A 23749-nucleotide genomic window follows, 5' to 3' on the forward strand; every position below is an offset into this window, starting at 1 on the left:
GTGGGTTTAAGTAGGCAAATTGGGTGTATTCATGCTACATCTGGAATTCATCTTTGAGGTGAAATCTATCATTCTGCTGCTATTTCTGCTGGCAAGCAAGGTCCCAGGGATGTGAACATTAAGGTGAACTGTGGGGACCAGCCTCAGTGATCTGTCTCCTGTTCACCGGCACCATGAGGAGGTTTTGGGTTGGTTTGGGGAGTGGATGTACCAGTGGTAGTGGCTTCCAGATCCTTAGATTGCAGCTATGGTAGTGATTTCTAAACAAAATAGATCCACTCTTAGTCCCAACTCCTACTATTTTAGTCCTTACAAGAATATTCTATTCCTTGTATTAAATCCCTCTCTGCTTAAAATACCCAAGTCGATGTGTTGCACTGAATGTCTGATATGCCTAGAATATGGCAAGACCTGACATGCCTTCCTGCTAATGCTGTAGTCATCAGGTGACATGCAGGATTTCTTACTCTTTTTTTTTTTTTTTTTTTTTAATTTATTTATTTATTATTTATTTTTGGCTGTGTTGGGTCTTCGTTTCTGTGCGAGGGCTTTCTCTAGTTGCGGCGAGCGGGGGCCACTCTTCATCGTGGTGCGCGGGCCTCTCACTATTGCGGCCTCTCTTGTTGCAGAGCAAAGGCTCCAGACGACAGGCTCAGTAGTTGTGGCTCACGGGCCCAGTTGCTCCGCGGCATGTGGGATCTTCCCAGACCAGGGCTCGAACCCGTGTCCCCTGCATTGGCAGGCAGATTCTCAACCACTGCACCACCAGGGAAGCCCGGATTTCTTACTCTTAAGGGTTTATCCTTGATTTTACCCAAGTTGCCCACTTAGTACTTAAGTTTGTTTGTTTGATACAGGTTTTGTTTTCTCCAGGTGGTGGTGGTTTATTCACTAGGTTTGGAGGGAGACAGAGTTTGAAATCCTGCTTTACACCATCATCTTTCCGTCATAGTGAAGAGAATCATTTAAAAACTCATCAAGAAAAAATGTATATTGTGTTAATTTTCTTTGACAAATTTAAGTCTTCCCCAGAGGCCTTATAAATTCAAAGTGAAAGAAAACACGCAATTAATTATATTTTCAATTAATTTGTGTAGGATCTATTTTATAATACTGTATTTATGTTATGCATTTACTTGATGATACAAGGTCATTTTTTTCACAAACGTATTTTGACCATTTTAAACAATTGCTCTTTGGATCACTGACTATTTATTGCCTGTCTCTTATGCACCAAGCACTTTTCTAGGCCCTAGGGAAAAAAGATAGGTAAGACAAATTCTTAGCTTTGTGTCTCCAGTGAATATTACTGTTTCAGAAACTACCATTCTATGTCTCTAAAATGGCAATGCCCTAAAGTAGAGTAACTTATCTTTCGTATACTTTATATTAACTGAAATAAAAGAATGAAGACATGTATTGGTTCTGCTACTTACATTGTTCATTAATCTTCATATAAATCTACATAAGCAAATATCATAAACTTTTAAATATGGGGAAACAAAGATCTGAAATAGGAAATGACTTGAAAATCATATTTCAGGTCACTGAATAGTGGTGTTGAATTTTAAAATCCATATTCTTTTCCCTTCCTTGTGCATTTTCTCAAGAGATACAGTGATAAAAAGGTAATTTTTTGAAAAATTTGATATCCATGGTATTTTACACCTAACTGCTGTTAACACTTCTCAAACCAATTTTTAGGTTCATTATTTAATTTACTAGTTAAACATTACCAGGATCTTGGCAGGAGTGGAATTGTCCCCATTTTATAAATGTGGGCAATGGAGGTACCACATCTAAGTTTTTACATTTTACTAACTACATCAAGTTATTGTGTTAATTTCCAAATGTCACGGGATTGCTGGATGAAACATCCAAAACTTTAAAAAGGACAACGGCTTTTACTTATCTAAATTTTGCTGAGTAAATACATTAAACAAAATTGAAAAAAATAATCAGGGAAACTCATACCCTCTGATAATATTTCTGAGTAATATTCATTTCAATTTTACTTAATTGGTAATGTTTTAAAATTTGGCTTAAAAATGAATATCAGGAAAGATTACATGAATGCATCCATAAAATTTTAAAATGAATTTTACTACAGAATGGCACCAACCTGTGAATTAGGACTATTATAGAAACGTAATGCTGTTTTGGCTCAAAAACAGACATGTTTTCTCATGCCCCTATACCTTTGCTTTGGCTTTATCAACCTCAGAATCTTTTCAAACATCTAACTGTGGACTAGCGAGCAAATCAAGCAACATGTCAGCTCTACAGGGGCATAATTTCCTCCATAGTGGGGCCATGTCAGACAAAAGAAAAGAGCCAAGTAAGTAGATCTAGGATTCCAGCAAGGGGCTTGCAGCATAAAAACTCTCTCCTCTTGCTACTGGAAAATTAAAGGCACACTTGTCTTGGTGGTGAAAGGCCAGCTTAGAGCTAATGCAGTTCAACCAGTGCAGTCTAAGACCCGGCTGTACCTTCCATAGACAATTCTTGATCTGTCGCTGGTCGAACTTCTCAAAACTGTGACTTGCCCTCACTTAATTTGGCCAAAATGAATAGTCGTCTGTCATTCATCAATGTCAAAGATCTTTTTGAATCTCTATATGCAGCCCTTTCAAAAGTCTCTTGGCATCAATGATTCTTTATTTCCCCTCTTCTCTCCCACCTTGAAGACTGAGCCTTCTCTTTCCACCTCAGCTGCATTTTCTACAGCCTGTTCTTCCAACGTTATGGCCTCAATCCTTTTCTGTCCTCCCTAGACACACTCTCCTTTTGAAGATCCAGTCTTATGCCTTTATCTGTCGCTTCAATTATTTTGATAAACCGTTTACATTTTCATTCTTGAACTTTCAGTTTTCCTCCAATATTTCCAGCTCATACAACTTCATTAAATATTTACTGAACATATGCTATAATTGTGGAAGTTACAGAAGAACCATAAAACATATGCTTTGGCTTTTAGGAGCTTACACTTTCAAGGAGGGTTACAAAGACCGGATACATGATATATTTACTTTAATAAGCAACTTTCTCCTCAAAAGCATCTTGTATCAAAAAGTAACTTGTCAAAAAAAAAAAAAAAAAAAAAAAGTAACTTGTCATTTCACCACCAAGACAAGTCAATGGACCTAATTGCAGGGTTTGCATAAAACGTGTGTCAGCTGCTCAGAGCTTTTGCTATTTTGAGATTAAAGCCAGAATGGAGACCAAATATTAACGGTTGATCTAGGATTCCAGCAAGGGGCTTGCAGCATAAAAACTCTCTCCTCTTGCTACTGGAAAATTAAAGGCACACTTGAATTTATGACTATGCCAACCCTTCTTCCCTGCTTTTAGTTCTTGTCACTTAAAAACAACTTGATATTAAATAAAATAACTCATTTAAGGAAATAAATTATAAAGCGCCATACAATGTTCGGATAGTATTAGTGGTGATGAAAACGTTAGTGGTGGCAGCAGTCGTAGGAGTCATGTGAGTAGTAGTGCGTTGTGGTATTAACAGCGTCCGCATTTCTGCTTCTTCACTGTGGTTCGGAGCATTCTTCATATCAATCCACACCCAGGGAACTCCTTAACATAATGTGACTGCCTTTCGGTTTTCCAACATCTTGTAAATTGTATTTACCCTTACACAGGAATACTGACTGGATAATATTTCTTCCTATTACCGAATGATGCTGACATACGTATCTTACCTCCTGCTGACAGTGGAGAGTGAGAAGAGGTGGTGAATGCAAGCATCAGAATGTCCATTTCGTAAAGACACCTGTGTCTAGAAAGGTCAATATTTATTTGGGTTAACAAATTCTTCTTGAAGAATACAGAATCCCATAGGATTAACCTGCCTGTAATCACACCTTAACGTCTAGGAGATCGATAGCTTCTTTGACTCCAAATTTGGATTTGATGGGGAGAAAGAAGTAGGAAGAGAGGGGAAGAGCACAAAAAGAAAAGTCTAGGAGGTAATTAACTGCTAATGAAGGTCTGACCTGATTTCCCTGATACCACCACCAAAAGCTCACTTTTAATCTTAGGAACCTCCAGGAAAGTGTTTTACAATGAACTTTTTTGATATGCATAACAAACTCAGATACCCAGGATTTTGTGAAATTTCCCTTTGGGTGGAAGGGGAGATCAGTCATACTCCTTTCCGATCAAATTCTCACCAGCCCAGGTGACTTTTTATGACTTTACATTTTATGAAAGTAACAGGTTGAAGAGAATTTATGAAAATCTAAATTCGGGGGGATGGCTTTTCTAGTTATATGAAACTGGAAAAAAAGTAAAGAGAAATATAACCTGGCAGAATTAAGGTGATAATGGTAGACAAGGGGAAACATCTGGAAAATGTATGCTGGGTAATCCCAGGCCCACCCCTTCTGAGAACTGACTGGGCTTGACTCTTTCTTGCTACTGAGATTTACAGTCTTGAAGCAGTACAAGTTCAACATCTGCTCATGTATTCCCAAGTGGTGTGTATATGTAAGAACAGTGCTTATGACACTGATTTCCTTACAAACTAGGTATTCCTTAGAATATATATATATTTGATGCCCGGTGGAACTGCTCATGAAGTTGTCTTATGTGGGAACCTCCAAGTCCATTTGAGAACTATACTTATCCCAACAGCCAATCTGGTTACATGTAGAAGCTTCACCCACTAAAAGATTAAATAAAAGGGATAGAATTATCAAAAATTTTCCTTTGTATCTATGTTTTTGTGATTATTGAAAAAATCTTTAGAATGATCACACTTGAATCCATTCTCTAGGAAGTTAAGAGACTTTAATAAAGGTAATATTGTACAACAGTATAAAATTTGTATGTTATGTGAAATACTAGTTCTTGAGACTTTAATTATTTCCATATTACACATATTCAATTTTTTTAAACATATATTAAGAAAAATACCTCACTAGTCAGTTGATAATTTGGCAGAAATTTCCCTGTACATTTACTCTAATTTTTTAAATTTAATGCATGTAAACTATAAAAAGATGGTTATCATCAACTCTCATTTTCTTAATGCAAAATAAACTATGTAGGATTGTTGGCACTTTGTTAAGCTCACTTGTCCATCTGCTTCTTTTATATGACATTTAGTGGCCAAATGTTATAGACTTAAGTTAAAAAATTACTTGGGGCAGAACGATAAATCGACTAGAGTACACTTGCCTGTTGTTCCTTCCAGCTGTTAAGTGTGATCAGTAACTGACTCATGTAAATTGTTTGGAGACAGTTCATTTTGCCTAACTGACCTTATCTGATCATGAGATGTGCTCTCTGGTCACTTTTAGATCTGACAAGGGTCAAAGTTAGCTAACTGTATATCTCTCTCTATATACTATGTTGGAAATCTTAATTCTGTATTCCTCTATCTTTTGGAAATGGACCAACTGCTCTAGGAGTTGTGTTTGTAGAAAAATATTCTTTTTAAATTTAAAGTTTAAAGTGCTGGAAAATACTCTCTTCTTATTCTTGACTAAGTCTGGGATGGCAGTGATTCATTAGGAGATATATATATATATATATTTTTTGCCAAACAGTTAAATTAAATGTTAAATTGAGTTTGGTCACAATTCAAGGCAACAGATGCATGATCTTAAACTGAGTTGTTTCACCTAAAATAATAATCATCTTTATTTTATTTCTTCTTACGTAGTAACCCATTGAGATCCTATATTTTTACTTTATGAAATAGGCTAATTTATACTATGTTAACAAAGTAACCCCCAAATCTCAGTGACCTATTAACAAAATTTCTTATCCATTCAACAAAAATGTGTGCCGATCAAAGAGCTCTCCGGAGTAGCCGCCTTCCAAGCAGTGGTCCAGTCTGTTTCCATCTTGAGAGTCCACAACAGCAGCACAATCACCTTGGCAGAGGTTAAAAGAGAGAAAGACACTCCATGTTTCAAATTCAAAATGATATCAATCACTTCTGTCCAATTGGCCAGAACTATCACCTGGCCCAAAAATAACTGCAAGGAAGGTTGGGAAAGAATGCCTTTCTTTCTGTCTGACCAGAAAGAGGAAAATGAAATAAGATTTAGAGAATCAGCAAAAATCCTCAACAAAACCCTAGCAAATCAGATCCAGCAACATATAAAAGGATAATACATAATTCCAAGTAGGGCTTATCCAGGAATGAAAGACCAGTTCAACATTAAAAATTTAATGTCATTCACCTTGTCAACCTAGCGAATAAGAAAAAAAGTATGAAAAATTCAGAGATGCAAAAAAAAATTTTGACCAAGTTCAGCATGATAAAAACTCTCAACAAACTAGGAATAGAAGGATACTTCTTCAACTGGAGAAAAGGAATCTACAAAAAAACTGTAGCTAACATCATACTTAATGGTGAAAGATTGAATTCTTTCCCCTTAAGACTGGGAAAAAAACAAAGCTGTCTACTCTTATTACTCCCATTAACATCATATTGTAGGTCCAAGCCAGCACAATAAAGAAAGAATATAATGATAATAAAATGAATATGGAAGGAAGAAAGAAAGAAAACTTGTCTATTTGCACATGATATAATTATCTCCTTGGAACATTCTGAAGTATTTATAAGCAAGCTATGAAAAGTAATGTCTGAGGTTACAAGCTCACAGGTTACGGGGTCAATATGCAAATCTCAATCATATTTATGTATACTAGCAGTGAACAATTGAAAACTGAAATTTTTAAAGTACCCAAAATATGAAACTCAGGTATAACTCTAACAAATTATGTTGAAGACATATATGGTGACAAAATAAAACACTGATGAAAGAAATCAATAAAGACCCTCCCCCCAAAAGAGAGAGAGATAAAATGCTTATAGTTGGAAAAACTCGAAATTGCTGAGATGCCAGTTGCTTCTAAGCTGATTTATAAATTGAACACAATTCCAGTCAAAATTCCAATAGGATATGTTGTAGAAATTGACCAACTGTTTCCAAAATGTATGCGGAAAGCCAAATAGTCAAGAAATTTTTAAAATAAAGTAGAGGATTCACTCTACCTAATTTCAACACTTACTACGAAGCTATGTTAATCAAGTCAGCATTATATCAGCATAAAAATAGCCACACAGATAAATGGAATAGAATACAGCCCCCAGGACAAATTTAGGCCTCATCTGTTCTGCAGCATATGTTGAAGTAATATGAAGTAATATGACATCAAAGCACTGCATGGAGTCTTTTGGGTACAGATGTGGCCGCAAGGATGTTATATCCCCCAAGGATATTGCAGTCTAGTTGAAGAGGTAAATATGTGCACAGATCACAAATCACTAGTGTACCCAAAAATGAAAGTGCAGTAAGAGAAGTGAAATTTAAAATGCTGGAGGATTTGGAAGAGATAGATAAGGAAAAAAGATATTTTTTTGCAAGATTGTATAAGTTTGTGTCAAAATGGTCTAGATAAACAAAATAGGAGGAAACAGTAAATTGTGATCAAGGGCAGCAAATTGCTGGAGAAATTCTCCTGAACCAGTTGGATCTGGACTCAGTTTAAAAGAGATTAAAATATTACAGCTAGTTTAGAAAAAAGGAGGACAAAATGGTGAATAATTTGCAGCAGAAAAGAACTTATTAAACAAGAAAGAGCACTCGGAAATGTGGTATGTTGCTTATGTCTCTGTGGTATCCTGTGGTTACAAGATATTTTACCACATTTTTGCTTCCATTGTTTTGAAAACAGAAGGGCTCAAAAGAAACTTAAAGGATGTTCTGCCTCTCCTCCCGGCACCAGAACTCTAGAAGCATCTGCTTCAAAATAGTGTCGGAGTCCCTGTGTTGCTCATCACTGCGTCTTGTGCAATAGTTTCTCACATACTTTTCTTGCAAGTAATTGAGTATTTCTTCCCACTGATGCATGCAGCTCCCTTTGGCTCACTCAGCCGAGGCCACAAGGCCAGACGCAAACAGCTTCCATACCGCCTGACATTCTGGTCACCTCCCACACTGTCTCAGAGGCGCCTTGTCCAGTGAGCAGAAAACAGATTGGAATCTGCATCATTCCAAAAAGTGTGCCTAGCCCACAGAGCAGGGAATTCTAACACTAAACACACTTGACTGGGGCGGGGTGGGGGGCTCTGGGGGACAGCTGTGCAACGGGACATCTATGTATTTAAAAGGACGTCCTGTGTGGACTTGCACGTGGGAACAACTGTTAGTTGGCTACTGAAAGTAGAAATAGAATTGGGCTTATGCTTTGCAGCTAAAGAGATGTGAATGCAAATACAAAAGCATTTGTGCTCTCAGAGGAGCAGGTTGTTCTTATTCTTAGGATGAGGATGATTTTATTTTTGGTTTCACTCGGGAGACGGCTTTCCCAGCTCACATGCACTTTTCTCCTAAACTTTTGTACAATGAACGTCTGTATTTTTTTCCATGTCCTTTCTTTCCAATCCCAGTTGGCACTGAGGGGCTGTGTGCAGTGCCCCTTTCCTACTGTAAAAATTCTTCCATTTTCTGTAGTTGTGTGCCTTGTCAATGTTTTCCTCCTACCTCCCGTGACCCTTTTGCAGGATGGTGCATTTAGAAGGCCAGAAAGGACATCTGAGGGGCTGCCTTGGGAAAAAGGCATTACCATTTGCTGAACCAAGAGCTGAGAAAGGCCCAGATTGTTACACAAAGTCTCTGGTGATCTCCCTGCCCTGGAGCGTCCAGACGGGAAACCCGGAGCTAGAAAGAAACATAACTGCAGTCCAACACAATTCTTCTGTTGTATTCAAGGGGCCCAGAGAAGTGAAATCATTTGCCCAAATCCCCACACCTCCTTTGTTGGAGAGAGTCCTGAGGACTGAAGAGGGCTGGGAGACCCGTGTCCTCTCTTGGTTGTGTCATCACAGTCCTGCGGGTGTCCCCATGCCCACGTCCAAGATGGTCCCCACTGAGAAAGCTCCCGCCAGGTATTCAGGATCACACCTAAGTACCCGAGGTTGCAATATATCTGATATCCATATGCACATAATTAGATACACATACTTCTATTTTGAACACTGCTGAGGCATTTTCAACTAAATGGCCCAACAAGCTCACTGTGTGCATAGGGAAATAACAACTCAAGTCCCCCACAGATGCTAGCAATATGCTATTACCCACTTCCTCTGAGTGCATCGTATGCAGATGACAACACTGTGACCACAAGTGCCGCTCGGTTTACCAAGACAAAAGTTAAGCCATCAGAACAAAGTTATTGACCACACAAGGTGAAATCGCCAGTTCGAAGTTTTGAGGGAGATAACCTTTATCTGACTCCTGGAAAAGAAGCGACCAAATAGGATTTCAATCTTCGGTGAAAACAAAAGTCACTCTTGCCCTCAAAGATCTCTTATTTATTGAAGGAAAAAACAAAAACAACCCCAAAATTCAAGTTGTTTCTGAAAACACAATTAAAAGCATGAAATTCAAAATAATTTCACTCCAAAGGGATTAAACCTGTGGATCTGCACATTGTTAATGTGACCTATGGATTTTTATCAACTGACAGAAAGAACATTGTCCCTGAAACAGAGACTTTGAACTCGAAAGGGGCACGTGTTTTTCACAAGTCAATGAAGGGGGAAACTGTGGCAGGATTAATTCTATTGAAGAGAAAATACAACTTAAAGTAAGAAAAAATTTAAAAAATCAAATTGGTTGCTCATTCCCCAAACTTCCAGACCAGCATGTGGATTTTTAAGACTTTTAGGTTCAAGGAAACAATGACTTTGCACCAAGCATATATTTTTTGTTCTCTGTTTTCTTAGAAAAGAAATCCAAGGAGAGCGGGAGGAAAAACAAACTTAATATTTTAAAGTCAAGTTCTTTTCAGAGTCTCTCATGGAAATAAACCGTTACTATGTCAGCCAAGAGAGAGGCCAGGAAAGGGAAAAGGAAAAGTTGCTGGAAAACGTTCTTTTCCAGAACTCGAGGCCCTGGGACCCCTTATTAAGATTATAAATTCTAGGATTTAATAGTGGATATGGGAGCTACATCAGGAAGAAAAGCAGGGCGTTTGTTTTATTTTGTCTTGACATGTGTCGTGATGCCTCCTGGTCCCATCCCCTCCAAAGCAGGGTGAGAAGGAGCTGCACACCGTGAATGTGAGCCCAGGAGATCACTGCCAAGAGTGCAGGCAGCGTTGCCTGCCGGCCCTCCGGACACTTGCCAGGTGAGGCCTTTCAGCGCCTGAGGACATTAGCACAAATGGCATACTCCCGTCTGCAGGCCGCAGTTCCTATCCAGAATAACTTCGATTCTTCAACTGTTATGGGGGTAAACATTCACTGCTTTACATGCATTGGTTATGTTCCTTTGGCTGCTTCGTTTCTCCTTTAAAAAAGTGGTCATAATCCCAGTGTTTTCTCACCAGTATTGTATTGCCCTGTTGCAGCCAAATTTTATGGTTGCAGAAAGCATTAGCCTACCAGGCCAAAAAATACTCTGACTTTGATTTCTTAAGAAATTACCCATTGCATTTCCAACGATCGCCATCATTACAATAATTATTTGGCTTCTTGCTGTTTTCATGATGACTTAAAAAGTTTCCATTTTTCAGAAAAGCAGGAGTGTTTGATAATAAACAAACATCACTAAGATCCAAATTAACAGATTGGTATAGTGCATCCACATGTGGCACTCTGCTGAGACCCGACATTATTATTTTACCCATGGAATTTCCTCTGGTGTTTAATGAAGTCACGCAAATAGTTTGGATTTTCTGGTTTTCAAATTTCCCTCATCCTCGAAGTGAAACCATCATTTTCTCTTTGTCTGCATAGTAGATGATATTATCTATAATTATATATGTTATACATACAATATATAAAATCATGTAACCTGAATCAATAAATATTATGAACAAAATTGGTATTAAAATATTTTTACTCGGATGGATATTTCCAGGTAAGTAATTGCTGATAGCCTCTGTTTTATCTTCATCCTGGTATTCTTAAAATGAATTGTAGATATAACCATAGATATAACCCCTTGGTTACAAAGTAAATCTTTTTTACAAAATTGTAATCATCGCATGATAAAACACTTATCCACGTTTGAGATAGTCACGGTGATATTTTATGAAAACTTATGAAATAATTCAAAATAGTGTTATCAAAAAGCACCCCATTTAAGAGGTTAATGTTTGCCAATTTTTCTGAGGCACTCTTTTGGATAGTCCCTAGTTCCATCACAGTTTCGCTGTGCTCTAGGTGTCAAAGCAATATCCTTAAACAGAAATGAAACTTCAAGTACGTGGAGTGGATAAGTATTCTATCTTTCCCAGCAAAAAGAAGTGAAATCAGGTTATCTCTGAAGCTCCCGTCGGGCCAGAGAAGTGACATACAAAGACAGAGACCTCCAGAGACCTGGCATCCCGCGGTCCACCTCACAGACAGCAAGGAGGTACACCATGACCTACTTTGTCCACACTACAGTTGGATGTCATGGAGCAGAGTCTATTTTGGGGATAAAATTATTGCTAAATCAGAGTACTTTTCATGACCCAATCTGGAAATTGGAATTGCTCAATTTTCAGCCGTCATTAGAAATAAACTTTCTGCCTGTGTTTAAATATATAATGATAAAATTGCAGGCGGGAAGTTCCAACTTCTTATTTATGGCAAAGACCTAGTCAAAACTACTATTCATGCTGTATTGTTAGGCCAGTATACTACACCTCATTAATTTGGCCAAAACTAATTGCTTGGGACAATTTTGCTAGCAATTATCCAGCTGAAGTTTAAATGAAATGATGTGAATGTTAATGTTATGATACCAAATCATTTTTCTAAAAAAAGAGATATTAGTAGAACTAGAACTATGAGTGATTATTAGAGAAAGAGAACATACAGAAGGTTGTCTTAATATTAGAGCTGTGTAAAGACAGAAAGGGCCATCCTGGGAGATAAATGAACAGTTGTCATTGGAGAGGATGAAGTCTTCTGTCTGAAATGCTCGGGGGATTTCGCAGGACCATCTGGCCCTGACACTGTAGCAGGTGGTCACACCAGATGATCGTGAGATCCTTGGAATCTTAATGTTTCAATGAAGACCTAGAATAGCATTTCACAGCGTGCGTTCCCGTGTCCCATGATCAATTAAGTATCAAAATGATACATACATTTTCCCTGGTTGGAGATTTAATAGTGTGTACTTGAAGATTAAGGGCTCTGTGAAGTTCTGCAGTAAAGAAACCTGCCCAACTTTTTCTAACCCAGTGTGCCCAAATTATTTTATTTTTCACAAAATGTATTATAATGCCATTGAGCATTAATTTTCTAACATTCCCAGTAGGGCAATGTCAAACTAGAAGGTTTTCCTTTTTAAATCTAGCTTGCAAGTTTTGGTAAGATTCTCTCCTCAAATAAGTTCAATTTGTCTCTCCTTTTGAACAAATCCAAAGTTTTAGACTGTCATTCAAGTCCTAACACATTTTTTTTCTTTCCAAACTTATCACTCCAGTCCTTAAAAAGATCATTTTTCAGTGTATCCCAAATGTTTTTTTTTTTTCCCCTTCCATATCTGTTACATATATTGTCTTCCACTTTGGAATGCCTTCCACTTCATAGTTCATTTTCAAGTCTCCACTCACATCCCAACTTATTTTTTGAAATTCCCCCTCCCATGTAGAATCTGTACTATACATCTTAGTCTTTAAGTTTCATTTCTTGGAATCCTCCCTCTCTCCTCCTTCTCTTCCTGTCTGTATTCCTTCCTTCTTTTTCTTTCTCTTCTCTCTCTCTCTTTCCTTCCTTCCTTCCTCCCTTCCTTCCTTCCTTCCTCCATCCCTCCCACCCTCTCTCTCTTTCTCTCTCTTTCTTTTTCTCTTTCTTTCTTTCTTTTGTATTTGTGCTAATCTTATCTATCCAAATTGATTTCACACTACTTTAAAAAGTCATATCTTATATTTATATATTCCCTAGAATAGCAGCATTTTGAGGTATATAAAGTATACTTTCTTTTCTCATGGAATTTACAATCATGTAAACATATGAACTGCACAAAGGAAACCATTCCTTCAATAAAAAATAAACAACAGTTAAGAAGTCTTTACTATTAGAATTCATGTTAGGTGCTACATTAATAATATCAAGTGCCAGGTACATAGCGTATATTCAATAACTATCTATTGAATAAGTGAATGAGTGAATGAATAAATTAATCTGTTTGATTCTGTTTCATTTTCTTCTTTTTATATTTTACTCACATTTTAGTTCATGCATTTTCTTCTTTGGAGGGAGAGGTAGTGAAGAATACATTTTTTTCATAAGATATACAAATATCTTATAAAATCTGGATGGTCATGGAATTATGTCTTAATGAAATCCTTTCTTTCATTTGTGGGTGTATATGTATTCTTTTGTAATTTCATGTTTGTTTTATTTGGTTTTGTTTTCAACAAAAACACAAACTGTCTTATATTGATAAGGATGCATCTGGTAATGCTGCTGAAACTTTTCTCAATATTTCCAAAGTCATACTAAAATAAAAACTATATAGACCCACGTACGTGTGTGTGTGTGTGTGTTTGTTTTTAATCTTGGCATTTAGTTATACCATTTAATTCCTGATCACGGAGCATTTTTTCTTGTACTTGTTCTCAGTGAGACATTTAGTTCTTCTTTCGGACTCTCTTTGAAATATTCTTAAGACAAAGATTTTTTAATCATTTACCTAAGTGATTATTTGCATATAAATTTCTATCTATGGCTCACTAACCCAACATTTTTAATTTCAGTAATACTGACCCAAGATTTAGGACTATAGCAAAACAAGGTGAGCCTATCAGATTTATCTGACCTTTTATAAAGTTATGATTGTCACCAACTGCCTACCGAATCAATGTCTTGCAGTGTCATTTTCATACAAAATGGTCTTCAACAGTTCTAAAGGAAAATTTGCCTGTATTTTCTGAATTAACTTGCTGACTACTCTCACCAAGGTTATCTTCCATAATGTATTAACTGCCAACAGTAAGTGTGTGTGTGGGGGGAGGAGGGGTTGTAAAAAGAGAAGGAGAAAGAGAAATATAAATTTATATTTACATTATATTAATGTAATTATATTTACACCACAATATACAATATGTCTTCATTTTTTATTGGGGGGTGAGTGAATTCTACCAGGTCTTAAAGCAGTAAAAAGTTTAATCTTCCATAGTATACAATATTGAGGGTCTAATCTTTCCCCCCAAAGATTGGGCTAAAAACCCAAGGCTAAAGACCCTATTATTTTTTTAAAAATTCCTTTTTAATTATAAAACTTAGGGTATAATCTGAAGACAGAGGTAAGTTTACAATTAAGGATAGAGATGAAGGGGGTCTCAAGATATTAATATCCCAATTGTTTGCTAGAGATTACTTTTCTGAGTCCTCTCTGTATTTTCCATTAATGTTTTCATTCATAACAAGACAAAATTGAGGATATGATTTGAAATAAAAAAAATTATCTTGTATGAATCAAGACTCATGCAATTGCTGAGCCCTTATCAGCTCCCTGTGGAACCGAAGGCAGGTGAGCCCTTTAGCTCTTATTCCTATTGTTCTTTGGAATCTTGCAATCAAATGATCAGAGGGCCATGGTACATTTGTGAGTGAGTGCCTGTAGGTGCGTGTTTACATGACTAGTCCATGTCCTCTCCCAGACACAGATAAACTTGTCAGCCACTTGTGGGATGTGATTTATGGGGTACTGAAAATTGTACCAGCCCAAAAATATCACCCATATCAGCATGCCACTCAGAAATTCTCTAGAGGCGAGTCACTCCTTATCTACCCAAAGTACTGTTGAATACCAACAGTTTTTACTTGTGGAGAAGTAACATATTAACCCATTATTATGTTTCGGCTCCTTTACAGCCAGCAAGACTTTAAAGGAAAGATACAGACGGCAGAATGCATGATTCCAGATTCACGCAAATCGCGGGGCTCTGAATGTGGTGTGAGACTTGAGTGAAGTGCTTTATAGAAAGGACTGGAGTAATTGTGATGAAAATGATTGTTGGACACAGTGGTCAAGGTAAGCACCATGCAATCATGAGGGATGTCAAGATAAACACCACCCTTGAGAGGCAAGACCTGCAATAACTATAGTGCAAAATCCACTATGATAAAGGCTATAATATCAACACTAAAAGATGAGTAAAACCTAGTACAAACCTTCAAAGAGCTGAGAAAAGTACAACACAAATGCAATACAAGTACAATATAAGGAATAAAAGCACAGAAATTTATACGAAGTGAGCATCAGTAAATATGTGTTCAAATGAGCAAGTATCACTTCAGACATGCCCTTAATGGAATAATGAATTTCAGAGAAGGGTGACAGTCTACCCATCTGTACTGTCACTAAAGACCTTAGAAAAATGAGGCATTTTTAGAGGTTATGTAAGACCTCAGCAGGTTGATATGAAGGAAGAAGGAAGGGGAGGACATGCCTGGTAAAGAAAACAGCATTAACCACGGAACAGTGATGGGAAAGTTGGGGGAAAAATTAGGCACCTGCCTATAGTCCACATTGTTTATGACACAGGACATATATAAAAAACAATGGAGGGTAAGGAAAAAAGGCTGTTTTAAGGAAGAATCCTGGAAATCATTGAGTGTCAGATTCAGGGTCTTGGACTTAGCTATGGAAACACACTGAAGTTTTTAATTTTTTAAGCAGAAAATAACATCATTAAGTACTCATGTCAAGAAATTTATGACAAAATGGAAGCCACATATAGGTATAGTGACATAGACACCAGAACCCCTTAGATGCAATAGAAGCCTAGAACAATGATTTAATCCAAAGTCAGGAAGGAAATGAACATCACTGGGGAGGATGGATACCCAAGGACATTTGGCAGAGACTCTAGAGGAATTGGAAAGCGACTAGAATGTAAGAGCAGAGAGGAAGAAAAGGGGTCAGCATAATTCTGGAGTTCCAATCCTACAAAGCTGACCTCAGTTCATAGAATGGAAAAGAAGGGCAAAAGAAAAAACAATACATTGTTTCTCTTTGGTTTGTGACTTGACACATATAAGAAATATTTCTCCTTGGAAACCAAGTAAGTAGCAGAAAATGTGACTTCGGCTTTCAGGAGATAGTTCAGGCATAAAAGACAATTGCTGTGTGGAATTTACAAGAAAGTTGACAAGAGTTGATGGAAGAAGCAGAAGTAAGGGCCCGGGTAAGCTACAGCACCTCATGAGTAGGCTCCATCTACAAGGGTTTGTTGTATTCTTAGGAAAAAGGGAAGAGAAAAGAGGCCTTAGGAGTTACACAGGTATGAGCATTAACAAGTAGCAAGTGTTCAGGAAGGTGAAGGAGAGAATCACAGGACAAGAGAAGAAATGTCTAAATAATTCAGTTGAGTGGAGCGATTTAAAATCACTAGGGCAATTGCTTCATAACAGTTCAATCATTTTCTAGAAGTTATGTAATATGAAACTGTGATACTTTCTTTTAGCTTCTTATCTATTGATAAGATCAAGAATCTTAAAAAGAGAAAGTGAAGTAAGTTTTCTAGCTTAAAGGCAAATCTCTATGCTCACATGCAACAGATTTTTGATTGGGCGTGTATCACATGGAATATGGGTGTTCTCTTGTGTTGACCTTTCTTCGTCAGGGTTTTCTTGACTGCTGAGCTCTCACAGTCCTCAGTATTGTTGACTTTGCCTGTGTGACTGGGAAAAATGATTCCAGTTGGACTTTAGCAGCTGTAGAGAATAACAATCTGTGGAGCAACCCAGAGATGAAAAGAAATGTTCCAGTTGGCACCTGATAAACACTCACACTACCAAATAGTTGTCAGTGATTGTTTTCTCTGAGTTTCTTAGTTCTTCATATGCTTTCTGATTATAAAAAAAAGATTTTGATCAGGAGGGGGCAGAAGGGACAGTTAGAAACTCAGGTATCCGCATGATTGTTGCAGAATATAAAAGGACTGATGAGTCAAAGAAAATCGGTGTGTGTAATGCATCTTAAGGTCTTTGAAATTATCCCTAAAATTCCTGCATTGTTTTATTTCATTCATTTCTAGTACTCATTCAAAATATTTACTGATTGAATATAATCAAATTAAATAACTAACATAATAGTATATAAGCTGTGTACAATGCTCTGAAGAATAAACAAAGATGAGTAATGCAATCTGCCCTTGGGTTGCTCTCAGTTGAGTAATAGAATCTGCCCTTGGGTTGCTCTCAGTCTCACAAGAGAGCTGAGGCATATATTGATACAAGAATACCTACAATGCAAAGTAAAATCTGATCAAGAACAACCTCTCCTTCTAACCATGACTGAGCAACTCATATCAGAATAACACTGCCACCATAAAAAGCTATAAAAATGAGGCAGAGGCAGTGCAGTACTGTGATCCTTCAGAGAATGAAAACAAGTGAAGTGTGCCCCATGGTTGCTCCCACCTTTTACCTGGAGATACATTCTGGAAACAAAATGTGATGTCCAAGCAGGGAAGAGCAATCTCACTGAGATGGCAAAAATCAGATTTCAGGGCTGCTGGGGAGGCTGGGATTTGTAGGAAAGGGAAAACCACAGGAGGGAACTGTGCTGAGAAGAAACCATAGAAATCTACATAAGAATCTGTTAAGTTGTTGGACAAAAAACAAGCAGCACACAGAGATTGCACTGAAAAATCCAGGCATTTATCTGAGATCTCAGAGCCTCAATTTAGAAGTTAGACTATTCTAGACCTATAAGAGCTACTTTATATGCATCTACCTTTAAAAATCATTGAAAAATGAAGCAGAACTATTAGTAAATTAACTCTCTGCCAGAACAAAACCAATACTCATGTGAAAAAAAAAAACAACTCTTGGCATTTAACAAAAGTAGCATCCACAATATCCACTAAAATTTTATTTTTAATTACTAGACATACAAAGAAGAAACAAAATGTGACCCATAATCATAGACAGTTTATTCCAAAAAGTCATTAAAATAGATCCAGAGATGACAGAGGTGTTGTAATTAGCAAACAAAGACAAAAGAAATGATGAGCATAATGAGGAAACAGATAGGAGAAGCACAGCAGAGAAATGGAAACTGTGGAAAATAGTTAACGGGAATTCTATTAAAAATAAAACACCTGAAATTAAATCATCATTTGATGTGCTTTGTAGTAAACTGGATACTGTAGAAAAGAATATCAGAAAACCTGAAGATATGGCAGTAGGAAAGTGAAGCACATGGAATAAAAATACTGAAAAATTAAATGAACACAGTCTCACTGACAAGTGGGAAAATGGCAGTGCTCAGATATATGTACATGGAGTCCTAGGAGGAAAAGAGAGAGAAATTGGGGTAGAAAACATACTTGAAGAAATAATAACTTCAAATTATATTGACTCACAGATCCAAAAAACTCAATAATAGATTAAACACACACACACACAAGCCACTTATAGAACTATCATGGTCATATTGCTGAAAAATAATGATAAAAAGAAAATCTTAAACAGCAGTAAGAAAAAATAAATATATCAAAAATAGAGGGAAAAAACAAGTGAAAGGATTATATTTCTCATCAGAAACAATGCAAGCCAGAAGACATTGGACTGACATCTTAAAAACACTAAAAGAAAAAATAACATGTCAAATTAGAATTCTATAACCAGTGAACATTCTTCAAAAATGAAGTTGAAATAAAGACATTTTAAAATAAACAAAAGCTAGAGGAATTCATCACCACAGACCTGCTCTAAAAGAAATGTCAAATAAGGTTCTTCAGGCTTAAGCAGAATAATGCCAGATGGAAATTTGAATTACACATAGAAATGAAAGCAATGGAAGTGGGAAATATGTGGGTAAACAGAAAAGACATTTTCCCTTTTAAAAATTTGCTTTAAAAAACTGAATACAGTAGTCCCCCCTTGTCTGTGGAGGATATGTTCCAAGACCCGCCCCCCCCCCCCAGTGGGTGCCTGAAATGGCAGCTAGAACCCTAGGTATACTATGTTTTTTCCTATGCATACATACCTATGATAAAGCTTAATTTATAAATTAGGCACAGTATGAGATTAACAATAACTAACAATAAAATAGAACAGTTATAACAACATACTGTAATAAAAGTTATGTGAATATGCTCTTTCTCAACATATCTTATTATACAAATTTAATGCCTTTTGCATCTCAACTAAGCACTTACCATGCACCATAAGCAACAGTTTGAGATACAAAAGCAAAACTAGCACAAATTTCTTTTTCCTTCTGTACAATTTCACGGATAGAAGATTCATCCTGACCACAGATCTTAGCAGCCTCAGCCTATGATTTTTTTTTCTTTCTTAATAAGTTGAGAACTTTCATCTTCTCACTTAAGGAAGCACTTTACAGCTTCTCTTTGACCAAATTGCCAGAATCACTCTTCTTGTGCTTTGAGGCCAATATTAAGTAAAATAAAAGTCACCTGAATGCAAGCTCTCCACAGTAGCGCAACAGTCAGTCTGATAACCCAGAGGACTACTAAGTGATTAACAGGCTGGTAGCACATCCGGTGTGGACACAGGGATGATTCCTCTGCCAGGCAGGAGAGAGCAGGACTGCGTGAGATTTCATGATGCTACTCAGAACAGCTACATATCAATTTAGATTTTATGTATTGATTATTTCTGGAATTTTCCCAGTTACCCATGGTTGACCTTGGGTAACTGAAAACACGTAAAGTGAACCTGCAGATAAGGTGGGGGGACTGCTCTATTTTAAAAAAATAATAGCAATGTATTATGGAGTTTATAACAGGTGAAGAAGGAAAATATATAACAGCAATGACAAGAGTGAGAGGAGTCCTAAAAGTATGTTGCTATGAATGTATCACCTTATATGTGAAGTGGTATGTAATATTCATACAGTCGTACAAGGTAGACTTCAGTAAGTTAATTGCGTATTGCAAACCATAGAGCAACTCCTAAAACTAAAGCAAGGGGGTACAGCTAATGAGACAATAGTCAAGATAAAGTGGAATCCAAACAAAAGATAACAAAAGGGACATTTATTAATCCAAAAGAAGCAATGAAAAAAGGAAAAGGAAACAAAGATAGATGTGACAAGTAGGGGAAAAACGACAAGATAATGGAAGTAAAGCCAACTTCATTAATAATTATTTTAAATGTAAATGGATGAAAAACTCCGATTTAGGGTAGAGATTGTCAGATTGGAGAAAACAGAACCAAGACCCCACTATATACTTTTAAAGAGTTGTGTTTTGAATATAAGGACATGGCTAGGTTAAAAGTATGTTGATGAATAAAGATGTACCATGTAAACATTAATCATAAGAAAGCTGGAGTGGCTAGAAAACATGTTTCCAAGCATGGAGTATTACCCAAAATAAAGAAGGACATTTCATAATGATAGAAATGTCAGTTCCACAGAGAGGCATGTGTGTGCACCTTGTAAAAGAAAATCAAGATACATAAAGCAAAAACTGAGAGAATTAAAGGACAAATAGACAAGTCTTCTAATGATACTTGGAGATATTAACTCTTCTGTTTCAATTATTAATGAAAAAAAGTAAACCAAAAGTAAAAGAAAAAGCAGTAACAGATACACATCTGATCGACACTCTCAGTCAACTGAGACCTGATTATTTCATTGAAGCAGCAGAGCACACATTCTTTTTAAGTGCACGTGCAATATTCAACAAATGGACCATATGATGGGACATAAAAGAAATCTTATTAAGTTAATATTATTGAAATGATACAGACTTCATTTTCTGACCACAATGGAATTAAAGTAGGAATCGTAAACAAAAAGATATTTGTAGAATGCCTCAAATATGTGAAAGTTAAAAATCACAGTTTTAAAAAACCCAGGGACAAAAATGAGATTACATGGGAAATTAGATATGTATTTAAACTGAAGGAAAAGAAAAAGACAACGTATTAAAATGTGGGGGAATCGGCATCAGTGATATTTATAACGAGATACGTATCAACTGCACACTTTAGACAGGAAGAAAAGTCTTAAAGAGCTGTCTCAGTTTACATCTTAAGGTAGATATAGATAAAGTAGAAAAATATACACTAAAGCAATAAGAAGGAATGAAACAGTAGAGTGGAAATCAGTAAAACAGAAAATGAACTACACCTAAGGGTGTGGATTCCACAGTTGCATGCATTTATTTGAACAGATTGAAGTATCTTCTTAAGAACTGTGCATTTTACTGTATGTAAAAAACATTTCTCAGCAAAAAATGTATATTAAAAAGCTGAACAATGGTCAAGAATTAAAAACAAAGTGTTAGGATAGCTACGAGGAGAAGGATGGTGGGTATCGTAGAGAAATGGCATTTCTGCTAGCCCTTGAAAATTATAAGGAACTTTGGCCCTCAGAGATTGCAGGGCAGGATAGTTCATTGAAACGGATGCATAGTAGTGAGCAAATACATAGCAGCAGAAGTGAGTGGGCTAATTAGTGAGTAGCAATGAAATCCTTAAAAGGAAAGATGTAGCCAAATTGTGGCGCAACTTGAATGATGCCAGGGAAGAAGACTGCATTTTATTCTGAGGCAATTGAGGGACACAAATGCTTTTGCACAAGTGAGTGAAAGGATAGATTTATTGTTTCAAAAGGATAATATTGGTGACAACATTCATGGATCAGAGGAAGATAAGAAATTGTGAGGCTACTGAAAAGTTCCATCCAAATAAAGTGAAAACTGTTGCAATGGGAATACAAAGGAAAACCCAAAAAACTCTGGGTGTAAATCAGAGAAATTCAGTACCTCTTGGACCTAAGTAGCAAAGGAAAAGTAGGGCTGAATATTGATGACTTTAAGTTTTCAAGTTATAATTGCCCAGGACGGTGCTGTCAACAGAAACAGGATTTCTTGTATCTATTTCTAAACTAGTCTTCAGTAACAGACATTTTTTAAAATAATATTTTTTCAAAGTATATGAATGGTTTAATTTTTATCATGCTTAAAACAGATGAAAACAGGGTCTAGAGCTTTAACTAAGACCAGTTTCTATGTTTGGGCAGAGTTCTTGTAGTCTCCTTATGAGAAAGGCACACAGCCGCAAAGCCAAATATGTCTCCGACACCATTTTCATTCCTTTGCATTCATATTTTACTTCCTTTAAAAATAAAAATACTACCTAGAAGTGTCACATATAAACCCATCACTCTTGTAGTCTGAATGAGTGTGTAAAGAATTCCTTGGTGGTCCTCTGCAGGATATTTACCTTCAAAATGCATCGTCTCCCCATCTGTGTGAAAATCCAAATGGACCTATAACTTCCTAACTGTATCACCCCTTTTGAAAACACAGCTACCAGAGTAAGAACTGGGCAGATCCCTTCCAGTCCACAATTGCTGGTCTACACCAAGTGTGACATGTCATGGAATCCCATGGAATCTGCGGTACCATGGGGAGGGCCTGACAGGGAGAAGAAGAACATTGCCAAGTATAACAACAACCGTCTAATTTGCTGTACCATTTTAATTTTTTGAAAGGAGGTATACAAATACATAACAATAACAACATTAGTAAATGTTGGTGGAGAACCAACATTTGAAATTTACATACTCAATGAGTTTGGTGAGAGCAGAGCCTAAAAGTTAGATGGTCATATACGGGGAAAGATCATAAACAGTTTCTTAAGTGATATTTTCAACTACATTTCTGAAAGGTTTTAAGTTTTCCTTATATGCAGTCATGCCAGAAATGTGTGGGTTTTTTTCCCTAAGCCAACTCCCATTCTCTTTGGCCTCCAAGCCCCTGAGGTGCATACTAGAAGATTGGGAAGGAGACTTCAATGGGCCAAAGATTTTATGAATACATAAAACTGAATGTAGGTCATTTCTAAATATAATGTATTATTTTTGTTTTCCAGTAATAAAAGAACGTATTTTTAAAATCAATTTTAAGACATAAAAACTGAGTTGTTGAGTCACTTGCAAAACGTTATGTAAAAATATATAGTTACCATAAAAATCTCTTCAGATATTTTCTCAGACCCTTTCTTTTTCTCTTCTTCTTCTGGGACCCCTATAATTCGAATGTTGGTGCATTTAATGTTGTCCCAGAGGTCTCTGAGACTGTCCTCAATTCTTTTCATTCTGTTTTTTCTTTATTCTGCTTAAATTATCTTAAATATGCTCAAAGAACTAAAGGAAAACATGGACAAAGAACTAAAATCAATCAGAAGAATGATACATAAACAACTAGTGAATATCAATAAAGAGATAGAAAGGGCATTATACTAAGTAAAATAAGTCAGACAGAAAGACAAATACCATATGATCTCTCTTATATGTGGAATCTAAATATATATATATGTATTAAAATAAAACAAGCTCATAGAAAAAAAATATATATATATATATAATTAGAGGGCAGGTTCAAATATCATTCACTTGAGCCAATTTTGCCAATTAAAGCTAAAAGCATGAGCATAAGTAAATAATTCAGGTCTTTTTTTAATTCTCCTTTGCAACAAAAGCCCTGTGGTACTTTCCCTGTCCTAGGAGAAAATGCTTATTTCACGATAACTCCATGTTTCTGGGTTTACCTTTTTAACTAATAAGGAAGATATTTTATTTCTTCAGTTACTCATTCCCTCTTACATAAGGCAGTTCTGCAATTTAAATGCTAATTGGCCATTTTGGCTGAGGAATTCCTAGTTAAAAGGTTTGCCATTTAATCCCAAAGTGTCTTTTGATTTCTTGAGAATGATTAAATGGAAATTCAGCCCTGGTTCAGTATCATAGAAGCCCATGTGGGCTCTCCCGTTGAATTCCCATGG

This window comes from Balaenoptera musculus, chromosome 2 (genome assembly GCF_009873245.2).
Source record: "Balaenoptera musculus isolate JJ_BM4_2016_0621 chromosome 2, mBalMus1.pri.v3, whole genome shotgun sequence".
In the NCBI taxonomy this organism is placed as follows: Eukaryota; Metazoa; Chordata; class Mammalia; order Artiodactyla; family Balaenopteridae; genus Balaenoptera; species Balaenoptera musculus.